Source organism: Epinephelus lanceolatus, chromosome 17 (assembly GCF_041903045.1).
Source record: "Epinephelus lanceolatus isolate andai-2023 chromosome 17, ASM4190304v1, whole genome shotgun sequence".
NCBI classification, from domain to species: Eukaryota; Metazoa; Chordata; class Actinopteri; order Perciformes; family Serranidae; genus Epinephelus; species Epinephelus lanceolatus.
The window spans coordinates 17,277,931-17,291,925 of NC_135750.1; the positions used below are offsets into that span (position 1 = coordinate 17,277,931).

The window sequence follows — 13,995 nt, forward strand, 5'->3', positions numbered from 1 at the left end:
TGTAGCGTTCCAGCTGTGCTTACTTTCAGTTTTACCTCCAAATAAAGTGGTTCAGACGCTTGTTTACAGCCGTCTGATCATTCGTCTGCTCTTGTTTTTCTCATTGTCAGACTTCATTGAAGTAATGTCAACATGTTCCCTGATCTCAGCAATTACTTTTGTGTGGAAAATATTAGCCTATCACAGCTGTTAAAAATATGACCAAACAGCAAAAATAAAATCCCAGTTGTACATATTATCCTTGAGACTACTCGAGGAAGCATTTTACTGCTAGAGAAATGGTCTTTTCCTAAAACTGGGCTCACACAAGTACTCTTGGATTGGTAAAAAAAGAAAAGCAATAAACAACATGAAAAAAGTCTGTAGCTCCCTTAAGTGCAATTTATTGGCACATCCTCAAGTGACGTTTGGAGCTGAATGCTCTTCTTCAGACTGAGAGAGGAGCATTCAGCTCCAAACGTCACTTGAGGATGTGCCAATAAATTGCACTTAGGGGAGCAACAATGTGCAGACTGTTTTCATGTTACATTTGATCAACACTGCTTCGTTTTACTGTTTGTTCTCAGTTTTTCCAGCCTCCATTTTTACAATACAGGAAACAGTATGGCACCCACTTGATGTTTACAGTTCTCGTACTGCAGCCAAACAGTGTACTAAAATATGATTCTGTAGACATTTTAGTTGCAAAATAGGTAATTCAGTGACTGAATCTTGATTTATATTTGGCCAGTTTTAACATTTGATCGGAGTTTGGTTTGAGCTTGAAAGACAGAAAGAGTATTAATGATCACTGCCTGGCCATAGACTGGCAGACAAAGGCAGATCTGGCTGCCTAGAGAAGACAGGCTGTGTCAGCTCTGTCCTCGGAGACAGGCAGAGACAGAGGAACATTTCTTGCTACACTGTGGCACTTATGAAGACATCAGAACAAAGTTCTACACAAAAATTAAATGTAAACTTAGAGATTTTGATTCACTCTCTGACCAGACTAAAACGTAGCGCTGGCCCCTAATAGAAAAAAAAAAAAGGAAAGGTAATTAGTTGGCAAGATTTTATTGTTCGCTTAGCTGCAGAAAAAAACAAAACAAAAAGAAAAAACAAAAACGTGAAACTTTATTAGGAGCTGCGCCTTGTCACAATTAATCAAAACCTATATGTCTGGACCATGTAGGTTTTTAATTTGAAAGGACAGACACAGGAAGTGGCCACGCTCAGCAGTCAGACAGGAGTCACGTTAATTTCCAGGGCTGGTACCTGTGGTTATTCCACAGGCTAGTTAATAACATGTCGGGCAGGAAATCCAAAGTGTGGGATCATTTTGAGAAGGTGAAGGACGAACCCAAGGTGATATGTAAACTCATTTTCATTGGTCGACTACAAACATGACGTATCGTCTGAAACATGTCAGTAGCTACATGCCCATTAGCCCACAGCGTCATTAACAGGCGGCTCGCTCAGTGTGTGATGTGCACTTGTAGATAAAATATAGGCCTATATTAATGAAGGTTCATTAGTACGGTTTTGTATTTCTCTGTAATGTAGCACAGTGTTAACAATGTTACTGATACTATTCTTTCTCACACCTTCACCTCAAACCATTGTGTTGCCCCGCCCAAAATATATCATTTAATAATTGAATTAATATCGTAAACATGCGGGCGACTAGTCGACTAATGGCCCTAAATGAAAATTTCTTTGTCGGGGGCAGTCCCACTAAAATGCAACATCTACTTGGAGGAAATAAGATTATGTCTATGACTTTGTGTTAATAATTTGTTGTTAATTTTCACAGTCTTACATTGTAATTGTGCTTTGGCGCCACATGTAAAATGTCATGCCAATAAAGCATATTGAGAGAGAGAGAGAGAGAGAAAGAGAGAGAAAGTTCTCTCTCCTGATCCACCTCTATTCTTTCTCTGTCTGTGGTGGCGAGCATACAAAAATGTGGAGGACAATCTGTAGTTGAGCAACACCCTAGAGCCAACGGAAGGGAGCTGGGAGATGAGCAGGGAGATCTGGGCACTGTTATGACACTGTTATGATACAAAGCTGGTTGAAAATCAGCAAAATATCCCTTTAAGTTTAACCACATAACACACCTTCCCATATTAAAAAGATGAACCATAGATGATCTCTTGTAGATAACAACATATTTATCTCTTTAGGTATACATTCATCTGCTTCTCTGCAGATTCAGAACCAAATCAGCAACAGCATGTCTTTGTATTTTTGTCCATAGAAAAAAAAATCCCTCTGGCTTCTCTGTTTATACACACAGCCTGTGGATTAATTGTGCTGCTGCCCTGTGTTGTTCAGCATGAACCCAGCACAGCGAAAACTTCCCCTCAATCAGTGATGTCACATGATGCACTTCCTCTCCACCTTGTTTTCCAAGGCACATCTGGATTTATTGTGAACACACACTTCCTTTCATGTGTGTGTGCGTATCGACCTACCTTGTGTGTGTGTGTGCTTTACGTAAACAACCCTGACCTTGTGAACTGATGAATGTAAGCCATGTGTTCACTGATAAAGCTGTTTGTCACACTGTGCTGCAACCTGCATTATGCTGACCTGCCAGAGTTCTTACAGGCTGCCATGTGTTATACATGCGTGGTTATATGTGTTTGTTATGTTTAGTTTGAGCACAGGTAGACTGTAATCTGAATGGATCTGAGACATATAACATGATAACACCTGTAGACCAGTGACTTTGGCTCAAGAGCAACATCTCCAGCAATCTCTATAATCCCTATAATCTGTGTCTTATATCACCTGTATGGTCTGATAGCTTGGTGAGCGATATTGCCAGCATTAACCATATCAGATAAACGCCACTGAGAGTGTGAGACAGCTGCTAAGCTGTGCGGTCTTGCGCAGAGAAGCCCTTATTTCTCATGGGCCCACTACAAATGACCCACTCTCTTTGCCGTGCTGAGATATAATGCAGAAAAGGATGTGAACCACACACAAAGTAATTTCTACTTTGAAAAGGATTTCTCATTAAAGCTTTTATATCGAGCTTTTATGGTGTGGTTGTGTGTGAAAAGTGATTTTTATACACTCTATTGCGGGCTGATTCCTTGACCTTGGAACTGTAATTTGATGAGAAATTGAGCACTAATGGCTGTATGCTGCCACAGACAAATGCATGAAAGTGCATTATACAGTAATGCACAGTTCACATGAATTTCATTATCTTGAGAAATCTATTTATGTACAGCGAGGTGATGTAATCACTCATGTAACACACTCCCCGGGTTTTTTACAGCAGTGTTTCCTGCCGATGCAGATAAATAATGCTGAGGATAAATATGGATATTATGCACCATCAACATCTGCCTCAGTCCATATCAGAAACTCCAACGCAGATAATAGATTTTCTGCTCACCTACACCAAGGCAATAGTTCACTCTGCTGACACCACACTGAGCGTATATCACACAGTCTAATTTAAAATAAAAAAGAGCCGCAGCCTTTATAAGGAGTGTGTGACCGAGGCTGCAAATGCATCACATCTGTGCTCTCATTTGGAGAGCGATACTGCGTGTTAGGTGCTCAGAAAGGAAACAGAAAATCACTCGCACTCACAGGGTCCTCATTGTTCTGCTAGCTAGCAACTTTGATAGGCGACCCACACTCTGCGCAGTATATGTAAGGTTAAAAGCAGTTAAATTGGGAGATGTTCCACTCAATGTTCCCTTGCATGAATGAGAAATGAACATATATGGAGAGGGAGACAACTTGACTATATTGGCTAAGTGCTGTGGCAACACCCTCAGCATCCTCTCTGCTGCTGCCGCAGGCCCCTAAAAATAGGTCTGTAGCAGTGAACAAATAGATGATGCCATATGCTGACATTCTGCATTAGTGCATTAATGTATTCAACTGTTTCACTGAAAGCAAAATGATCACAATGCCTGGAACAAGCCCTCAGAATTCTCAACTTTATTTGCTGTACTCCACCCACAGTTTAATGTAGTTGTATTGTCAAACATAATCTTAATTATAGGTTGATTGCGGGTGCTTTCACACCTGCCCTGTTTGATTCGGTTAAATCAAATTCAAGTTCACTTGCCCCCTAAGCGCAGTTCATTTGGGCAGGTGTGAACACAACAATTGCACTCGGGTGCGTACCAAAACAACCGGACCGAGACCTTTCTGAAGAGGTGGTCTTGGTCTGCTTACAAATGAACTCTGGTGCGGTTCGTTTGTGGTGAGAATGTGTGATCTGAACCAAGTGCAGCTGCATTACGCATCGTTGGGATAAACAAATTTGAGCATGTTACAGTCCTGGAGGATTATTAATGTGCACCTCCTCCTGTACTGCCTTAATATGCACATTCAGCACATCCAATGCATCAAAACATTGTTTTCTAGTTGGAGCCGCGCCTCGTTTTCAAACTGTATGATTTGACTAAAATGAACAATGACAGCAATATAGTCCACGATGACCAGCGTTAAAAATCAACCTGCGTAGTTGTCCCTCCATTGTGACATTAGAAAGTGTCACATTTATCTTGCAAGTGTACTCTTCTTCAACACTTTGTTTACTTCCTGGATTTTTCCCACATGGAAATTCTGACCAATCAAGATCAAGGCATTAGCTTGTAAATGCTGCTGTGAGAACAGGAACCAACTCTAGGCAATTGTGCAACTTTCTAACAAAATTAGTCCCTGATTTGGACCAAAGCAAGACAACTCTAGGTCTGAAAGCACCCTCAAGCTATATAACCACATAAATATGTGAATAACATCATGTTAACACTTGTTCCTAAGTCAGAAGTAAAGTATGTGATTTTCTTTGTAGCCAAATCAACTGAAACTATTGTTTAGTGAAGAAAAATCTGGCTTAACACATATCTTCCCCAGAGATCTTTGTTTCTGGAAAATCAATCACACTTTTAGGGAAGGAGAGAGGCAGAGAAAGTGAACCTGAGATAGGGAGAGACTTGAAAAGAGGAAAAAAAAAAATGATCTATTGAGATACTTTGAGCTAGCTTGGCTCTGATGCTTGGCTCTGATCCCACCGGTCAAAAAACTACCACTCTAATCTTTTCCCCAAGCAACGCCTAAGACTGCTCACTCTCTTGCTCTCTCTCTCTCTCTCTTTTCTCTTCTTATTGTCCTTCAGGACTGGGCAACTTTCCCCAAGGGCGCTCTGCATTATCCACAAACTCTTTAGCCAACTAATTAAAGATGGCAGGAGGCAAAATGCGATTAGTATGTGCTCAAAGCTTAGCAAAAACTACAACTACAATGTCATCAGGGGAAAAGGAGGTGAAACTCACTCGCATCAATACTCAAACAGACAGGACGTGTGAAAACTCTTGTTAGAACAGTGTGCTCTACATCTCATCTTTCCAGACAAGACACTGCACATATGCTCAAGTGAAAGGAAGGTCTGACTGTCAAAGTATTTTGTTTCTCAACCATACACTGACAAAAAGCTAGCAGCAGATAAAGGACTTCTACTCACTGCAGTTAACCTGTATGAAACTCTTGTATTATTGGTGGGAACTGATATTTTGTGATACCGAAATACCAAAGAAATGCAGTAAATCTGAGGGATGGATCAATGACTTTCAAGGCTAATCAGATAACGAAACCCTGCACAGCGGTTTGTAATACTGTGAAAAAGGATTTTTTATAACTCTTGGAAAGTAAAACAACTTCAATAATTGAATTCCATGTTGCCAAAATCACCACGTCAACAGTGGAAATATGCTGCTCTTGTTATAAAGTAACGTGTGCATGTATTGCATAAATTTGATTGGCCAATGTATTGCATTGTCCTGTCTTAATCTTTTTGGTCAGAGCTCTCTCGGTTGGCATCATGGAGACTCCAGGATGTTACTGGTTGCACTCAAGAAATAGACTGTGTTTCCAGTGTTTGTGCTAAACCAAGCCAACCGGCTGTGGGCTTATAACAAACAGACACTGAGAGTGGTTTAAATCTTCTCAACTCACTCTCTGCCAGAAAACAAATCAGTGTGTTTCCCAAAACGTAGACTATTTGTCGTGGCCATTTCAACATACCAAAGTTCCTTGGCCGCTTAGTTTGTCAGGTGTCTCGGTTTTGACTCGTGTTTCTGTTCCTTTTCTGGAGCTCCACAGTACTCACATGAGGCAGGGAGAAGTTTACAAGACTTACTGAGAATCCCAAAAAGTAAACAAAATGACAGGCCAAGTCCTTCCAAAATTACATCTTGTGCGGTCCACTGTCGACTTGAAGTTCTATGTCTACATATTCTCATCGTATTACCGTTACTACAATTCAACACTGCATAACACAGTCAAAAACTAATTAGGATACAAATCAACACAAACTTCAAGTCGTCTTTACTAGGGTTGGGAATCCGGATCCGGTTCTTTTTTGGAACCGGGTCCAAAGTCCAAGCACTGAATTTGTGTCACACAGACCTCCGTGTTTGAGACGGGAGCGGGCAGCGGGAGGTCCGACGCTTCCAGCAAGGGGAGAAGGAGAAATATAACAAATTAAGATAAAATAGGAGAAACCTGTCTCTCTCTTTTATTTAATTTTCAGCGTTTAATCAAGGCGGAGGTGGGCGGCTGGAGGTCCGAGACTTCCAGCGAGGGGAGAAACAAACAGCCAATGTGTGTCTATGTGTGTTATGTTCAGGTGTTGTCACGTAAATAACAGTGCCCAAGCATTAATGCATATAAGTATTTTTATTACATTGCTATGGTTAATTTGAGGTAATAGTGTTACTGTAGAAATCAGAGAATCACTTTTTGTTGTTATATATTCTCAGGGAGATGATACAAGCTCTAAATCTGAAATACACAACACACAAATGTGTATTTTCATCTAATTGTAGGCTACTGTGCAACAGTTAGAATAAAGTTTTTGTAATGGTATGATTGCATTTGTGTTTATTATATACTTGTTTAAGTATAGCAAGTATAATAAATATAATGTAGGAATCGGTAAGAGGAATCGGTAAGGAATCGGACTGTTAAGAAGGAATCGGTAAGGAATCGGAATCATTAAAATCCTAACGAGTCCCAACCCTAGTCTTTACGCACAACGTTGTCCACAATCTCCCTCTGTCTTGCACACTAAACGTTCTTACGGAACAACACATGGCGTAAATAATAGAGATGTACCAATACCACTTTTTCCTTCCCGATACGGAGTACCGATCTGATACCAGCGCGTAAAATAAAAATGGATGGGATATGAATTGTTCTATGTCTCAACTCCTAAAACTCTATGTAAAATATTAAGAAATAAATACATAATAGTAGAATGAATGCCATAAAACTTTTTTTTATTATTATTATCCAGTGTTGACACAGATCAAGACACAGGTTAAAGTGCAGCCACACAATTTGGTAAAAAAGACATTTTAAAGGCTACAGTAGAATGCTTTTTAAACTCCGCTCCGTTTCATTTGCCTTTAGCGTGTGTATACGTAATGACGTGAGGCATTACGTGGTATCGGATTGGTCATAGGCTGTACTCGCCGATACCACATTTTAGGCAGTATCAGAGGCATTTCCGATACTGGTATCGGTATCGGTACAACTCTAGTCAATAACTTGTTTCCGTATTCTAACACATAAACAAAGTTAATATAAACATAACCTCAGTATAGTCCACTACCATACACTACTCAAAGTATACAGAAACTGTTTTGTAAACTTAAATACCATCAAAACCTGGATGATATGTCATATCAGCAAAGATATTCTTACCAAATATTAATATGAGCTTAAGTGGCTCTTACACTATTCCTTTATCCTGGCCTTACACCAAATGACTTCTCAAGAGACTTCACTGTCACAGACAAAATTCAATCATCAAAATGAAATCAGTTTTACCTCAGCTGGTACAGTGTCCCATGATCTTGATTGTTTGGTGTAATGTGGTCATGAAACTGTGTTTGAGCCATCTTAAGTCAGTCTTTCTCTCTTCAAACATATTAAATATTAGCGTACGTTTTCAGTCTTGGAACATTGTTAAAACCAACAGCTGCGGTCTCTCCGGCACCACAGAAGAAGCAGCAAACTTGGTAGTCAGCGAACATGGAAGGGAGTCAAGGGACACACAAGAACATGAACAAATCTCAGTGTTCTCGAACTGTGGAGGAGGAGAAACTGGTGGAGTTGTGGAGTGAATACGAGTCGGTGTAATTCTGCGTGTATCTGATCCACCAACTGGAACTTATTTTAGTGAGAAAGCTTAATTTTTGAAATGATTCGCCTCGCATTCCCACAGTCTTCTTCCACTAAAGTAGAGCAGCTAACCAAAGGAGGCTGGTCACATGTTGAGGCGACAAAGTCTGTTCGACATTTGATGCCTTTAATCTTGTGGTTCTAGAGTTGTGTGTTTTTGCAGACAAGCAAGGAACTGCTAACGTGTTGTATTTCTTAAAGGAAGTTTGGCGCAATATCTTCCACCAGGAGCAGGATGGGAAAAATTCTCAAGAGGAATCTAGCTGTAGTCTTGCAAACAGTGACCCTGCATGATCCCCAGTCTTTTCAAAGATTAACAACTCACATTGTCTTTCGATGTGAAAGCATGTCAGACTCAAGTCTTTTAAATATTTCTAAAGTCTTTTCAAAGTCTTCTAGTGCATGGTAGGCTATTTTTTCACACAGTGCTGATATCTGCCTCAACACAGCCTTAATAGATGTTGTTCTTGCAATTAGCACGCAAAAAGTACATTAGACATCATTTTCTCTGCCTTATTGTGTCACAACAGGCAATCACAGAATAATTGGCATACACAATGAAGCAAAGTGCAGAGAAGCAGCTAATAGAAACCCCCTTGCTTGTAGGTGACTGGTGTTTAACCTTGTAATAATGTTTGAATTGATTGTGACAGGCAGAACAAAACGCCTTGGCATCCAAAGTAAAGTCACACAGAGACTTGGCACCAAAGTCCGAGTACACATGTGTTGGCACCGAACAGCAGCCTGAGGTCCAACGCTCCCCACTGGTGGCTTTGACAGAGTCTCAGGTTGCATGGTGACAGAAGAGCTGCTCAGTGGAAACACAAGCATGCATGTGGAGAGCGTGGGAGGAAGGGAACGGGAGAGACAGCCAGAGATAAGGGAGGGGGGGCTGAAAAACCTGGATGTAGATGGAAAGACAGTGAGGCATGTCACAGGAAAAGAGCATCACAACAAGTCAAAGTGTTGCTTATGAAGTTTGCTGCTGCTCAACATCCAGTATCTATCTACTTCCTGACCTCATGCAGGTCACCGAGGCAGCGTGGCTTTATATAGACAGCATGGAAACCCATCATCACTGAATAGTTACACGCATAAAAGTTCCTTTTACAACCCAAACGAGCTAAGAGCCAACACTTTTCTACATTGTGCCACTGAAAGACAGAGCCACATACTCTTTGACTTATCTCGTATTCTTGACAGATCCAATTAAAGTGCAAAGGAAACCTGGGATCTCTCTTTGTTTGTCTGAGCTCCTTCTCACTGAACACACTGGGTGATATTAAACCTCCTCTGTGGCACCACACATTGACACGGATCTTGGCATTGTCAGCTGTGTTATTGAAATGGAGTGCATCTTCTTTCCCATAGAAAACACACTGAGGATGTTGCTATGGGGATTTTTTTTTTTTGCCAAAAACATAATGACGTTGTTTAGATGTGGCCATGTGTTTCAAAAGGGCTCTTTCCTCTTTTCTTTCCTGCCACAGAAGAATGAAAGGAAATGTCCTCACTGGGAAACGCATGGTCTTGTGAAGAGAGCTCGTTGCACTATGAACACATGCAGCTCGCTGTGTTACAAGGAGTAAAGCTAAAAAAAGAGCTTTTTCATAAAAATAAAAACAGTGTCCTTTGAAATTAGATTAAAGTGACGCACAATGAAAATGTGACTCGTTGGGATGTGCCTGAATCCGAATACATATTTTGGAAGGGCACAAATAATGTGATGCAAAGAGACTTGCTCATTATCGGGGAAAGAAACCCGACATGTTTGTGCATTAGGTTTCTTTAAATCGATTAATATCATATCATTAAGATGCAACACAAGACTTTTATTTTCTAACTAATCGTTTTAATTACTACATATAATTGAAAAGTGATCGCTATATTCTGATCGACCCAAACGAATCAGCGCACAGCTGTCTGAGAGCGCATCAGGAGCAGTTTTTAGCCGTCAGTGTTAATTTTCTCAGTCAAAATATTATTTCAGGCAATAATTATCCATCTAAGATGTCTATGTATCAGCCATACAGTATGTTCATGGAGTTTTGACTAAGTGTCCACTAACAACCTAACCAGTTTCTCATGGGAATATAAACACACGGAAATAAAAAGAGCTGTGAAATATATGTGGCATTAAAAATTTAAAAGTCTCAAAGTCTGAAATAAATTAAAGATGTTCTTTGAAAATCATTCTCTTTTAAAAATAAAAACCTTTATATTTATTTATTTATTTAATTAATTAAATTATTTCATTTACATATCTATACTTCCATTTATTTATAAATTTATGTCCTCATTTATTTCTGGATTTATTTCATAGGCATATAGATAGTTCAGAAAATTTAAAAATTTAAGACAGATGAAAAGCACAGTATGAGGATGTGGAAATATATTTCATAATTAATTACATGCCATTATGAAATCCATTTGATGCTTTGACGGCACAACAGTTTTATTGGCAATGAAAAAAAGGTATGAAAATACAACATTTGCCCATTTTAACATGACTTCCTTTACAAACCACGCCCACTTCCTGTCCTGTATATGAATATATTTGCATAGACTGAGAATATTGTTGTCTGAACGGATACAGACACAGATAATGATAATGAATATAAAGAGAAGTGTTGCCGTTCTTGTATTTATTTTCTAAAAGCTGACTTGGCTGCAAAAGAAAGCTGGAAAATCGTCTGTGCCTCTGGCGTGAGCCTGGCAATATTGTCACTTGTGGTCATTAAAAGTTACATAGTATCTCTTTAAATGAAAATGTCAGCACTAGTATTGAACAATGTTAAACAATAAAGCTCCTTAGAAACGAGAAATTAAGACATTAAATTTAAACTTCAGTAAATGGGCCAAGCTGTACATCTTTAATACTTCTCTCTCACACACACACACACGCACACACGAGCACCTTGGTCTCCCAGACAGTGCTATTGAAGTCTTTAATCAAGACTAATGTGGAATGTCCCATACGAGCCACCATTAATCATTTGAAGCTGGCCAACTGTGCCATTGATCAATGCTATACATCAAAGCAGCCGTGGCTGGCACAAGTCTGCATGTCTGTCCAGCTCTGTTTGCACCGCGCAACACGCCAGGCCTTAAATATTGTATACGACACAGCCCTTCCCATTACTCTTACAAGAAAAAAGATATGACAGAGTAATAGGAAAACATTTTCCCCCTTTTAACCATGTTAAGCTATTTATTTTAATTGAAGTGGCATGTGGGACAAAGACGTTAATGTGTAACGGCATATGAGGCTGTAACAACTGAAATCAAGAACAGAAGCCGATCTAAGTCACGTCCCAAAGTGCTGCTCGGGCGCAGAGCTGACAAAACAAAAATCCAAACTAACAAAGAGTGCAAAACAACATTTACTCCGAACAAACAGGAACATGTTTCACTGAGGTTTGCAGGGCTCTTCTTTTGGCAACTGCGATACACTTTTGTTGACCTTGTAAGAGTGACAAAATGTAGGAGTGTGTGGATACAGAGGCATCTCACTGCCTATACGATATGCTTTTTATTCAGACACTTTCATCCAACTGGCTGCCAAGGACACAAAAGAGTTGGCCTGTACCACCCAGGAAAATCAAATCCTTCTCAAGCGTGTACAAAAACAAAGAGACTCCAGCTCTCTTAAACACATTCAGTCTTGCTGTATGCCACCTATAGAAACACTCCCCTCACACACACACACACACAAAGCAGACCCCCCGCTGATTTCTCTCCTCAGTAGATCTGTACTCATCCTGCTGTAGCCAAGTTTTTCCTGGCCCGGGGCCAAGCGCCTAACAAACAGCAGTTTATTAATTGGATCTGGTAGCATGTTTATATTGGTGAGGACTGAGATCATTTCACACTGGCCTTGGAGCAGGTGTGCTCGGCAGCGGTGCCAAATGAGCAAACTGCACGGGCTCAGCAGATTCGTGCAAAAAAAGGATGAGCCTTCACAGAAAACCTGCCATAACTCAGCACAAAGAGCCACCACTTACTAAGCTCTTGAGTTCCCCGCATTCACATCCACTCGCCTCCACATTTTAACGGCTGCTTGTACTTTTTTTACCTCTAAACTTTTAAATGTTTTCACCGCCGTTCCCTTCAAGTAGCTTTAAAGTTGAATAACTTCCACACTTTATTGAGTTACTCAAATATTAGATGCCATATTGGATTATTATATTAAAGAGGAAATTGGGGATGTGTTGGGCATAATTTCCTCATGTTCCCACTTAATTTCCATTCAAAAATGTCATGATCTGACCTAGAACTACTGACTAGTTATTAGATCTGGTGCTGTTTAGGAGATTTAATTAAAATATTCGACATATTTCTTCATATATGATGAGATTTTGTTGCTGCTGTAGGAACATCGCATACTCGAGCTCAAGTTCATTATCCAATCAAGACTTTTTTTATGGTATAAAAGTAGTAAAACATGACCCCTTGGCTCCCTGTTGAGCTCTATTAAAACGCAAACTTATTCCATGCAGCCTTGAGGCATTAAACATGAACTGTAGAGTGGCTTCATAAAAAAAAAATAAAAAAAAAATAAGACCCTGCTATGAAGAATATCCAATGGAGATATCCACACTGAGAGCATGCATCAGTGAGTGAAGCCAGGAGAGCAGCTTTGGGTGAAAAAAAAAAATAAATGAAATTTTTTGCATTGCACACCTCTAAAGTGCTGTTATTATTATGAAACTGCCTTTTAACTGCCATATTTCGTTCCTGCTGTTGAAAAATTGCTTTTTAAACCCTAAAAAGGGACCATTTTTTATTAATGCTGAGCAATTGAGCTGTCAAGCATATCTCAGCGACACTGGATTGGTTTAATGTGGATATATTTAATGTTGGAAAATTACAAATCTGAGCAGGACTCAATGTTGCCAGCTTGGAAAATATTACAGTGAGTGATTCAATAAAAATTTGAGGTATTGCGACATCCTCATGTGCCCTTATCTTCCCTTCTGCCCCAGACTGAATGGTCACAGCCTCGACAAAACAGACCTGCGCAGAGGTCAGAGACCACCTGTTCTGAGTTGGCTGAACTGGTGAAGCAATATCAGAGGACACATCTGGCCTGACAGAGAACAGGCCGGATGGGAATGGCAGCGTGCTCCCGGGCCTCAGGCTGGTGACGGATGACTCACAGCTGATGCTGAGGTCACTGGGGGTCTCACGGAGAACAGGGAATGGAAGGGTCAGGCAGGACAGAGTTTTTCTAGGGAGTTTGTAATTTCTGACCAAGGACAACATATTTATAGAACTTTTTTTAGTTTGTTTGTGAAGTAATTTGAATTGTGTTTTTGAGGGCTAGCAGGTTACCTTGAGCTATTCATGAGGGGAAATATGACAGGGGGAGGGGGGTTAATATATTATTTGTTTGTCCACTGGGCAGAAATGTATTGTTGATGCCAGAGGTCAGAGGACAATGGCCAGACTGTCCATCCCTTTATGACCACAGTGTACCCGTCTTCTGATGGCTACTTCCAGCAGGATAACACACCATGTCACAAAGCTCACATCATCTCAAACTGGTTTCTTGAACATGACAATGAGTTCACTGTACTCCAGTGGCCTCCACAGTCACCAGATCTCAATCCAATAGAGCACCTTTGGGATGTGGTGGAACGGGAGATTCTCATCATGGATGTGCGGCCAACAAATCTGCAGCATCTGTGTGATACTGTCATGTCAATATGGACCAAAATCTCTGAGGGATGTTTCCAGCACCTTATTGAATCTGTGCCGCGAAGAATTAAAGCAGTTCTGAAGGCAAAAGGG

General features: G+C 40.3%; 1 protein-coding gene across 2 annotated transcripts in view; it reads right to left on the bottom strand.

Moving 5' to 3' along the window:
• The window catches only part of adam12b (ADAM metallopeptidase domain 12b), a 139,532-nt gene that overhangs the window by 95,023 nt on the left and 30,514 nt on the right, over positions 1-13,995 (bottom strand). The window lies entirely within an intron of this gene.